We start from the raw sequence: 1,131 nt of genomic DNA on the forward strand, positions 1-1,131 counted from the left end.
GTTTGAGGTTGCTGTGAGCTATGACACTACAGTACTCTACTGAGAGTGACAAAGTGAGACTCTGTCTCACAAAAAAGACACCCAAACAATAGGATAGTTTACTACAAAGTCAGGCTGCTGAGTGAGGGTTGGTGGGTGCAGGGATGAGAATGTATTAGAAGTGGCTGAGGTGATTAGGGACATGTTGTGACCATTAAAGGCAAGAAAAATCTAATAAATTTCTAGGTTGAAGCTACTCAAGGAAAATAAAAGGCCGGATATGAATAGAGATCGGAAATCCAGGTAAAATTCCATTAGATGACTCTTGATAACTTGATTAGGGGCAAAGAAGTGCTGTAGTGTCTTGGTTTTTTCACCGAGGCATTTCATTTTCAAGTATGTATTACATTCCTAGAAAAAGAAACCTGGGATTTTCCCTCTTGTGGGTTTCTTCTTGCTTCTTTGTGGTCCATCATGCCCACTGAAGTTGTCAGTAATGAAACCAAACTGGCAGGATGGGAGCAGGTTATTCTGCCATTTTTCTAGATATTTGAGTTGGACATCAAATCTGGGGCTGATCGCACTCCTGAAGTTAACTCCACACTTGTTTAACCACCCTATGAGGTTCAGAGCAATTTTCACAGCTCTGTGATCATCAGTGATTTCAAATTCACCAGTGTCACCATGTTTCATCAGCACTGTTCGACTTTGGAGGGCCACCTTATGAGAACCTGGTGGTTGCTTCTCTTTGGGCATTGTTGATGCTCCTATGAGCATCAGCCAGGACATTCATGCCCATCATTATGGCGGCATGGAAAGACAGAGGAAAGAGCAATGGGCCAGACCAGGAAAATTTGGGATCAAATATCTGTGCTAGTAAAGCACCCTAGAACAGGGCTGAGAGGTTGGGAATTTGAGCAACATTATTCCATGCAAAATATAGGATGGAAAAAGGTAGGCAAGATTCAAGTATCCTTAGCATAGTTCCTATTCAAGCCCAAATGCAGTTTTCTGTTCCAGGAGAAACAGCAAAGATGATAGCTGGAAGTTCCAAGTGGCAGGAGCAGGGCTGCCACTGGCTCCAGGCCTGGGCTCCAGGGTTGGTGAGTGCATCATAGGCTGGGTGTTTCATCAACCAGGGCCCACACGCAG

The 1,131-nt window shown here is 44.2% G+C and overlaps 1 pseudogene; it reads right to left on the bottom strand.

Moving 5' to 3' along the window:
• Positions 1–390: 390 nt before the first annotated feature.
• On the bottom strand, positions 391–784 carry LOC111721912 (annotated as a pseudogene).
• Positions 785–1,131: the final 347 nt, after the last annotated feature.

Source organism: Otolemur garnettii, unplaced genomic scaffold (genome assembly GCF_000181295.1).
Source record: "Otolemur garnettii isolate 467f Iridium unplaced genomic scaffold, OtoGar3 scaffold00005, whole genome shotgun sequence".
NCBI classification, from domain to species: Eukaryota; Metazoa; Chordata; class Mammalia; order Primates; family Galagidae; genus Otolemur; species Otolemur garnettii.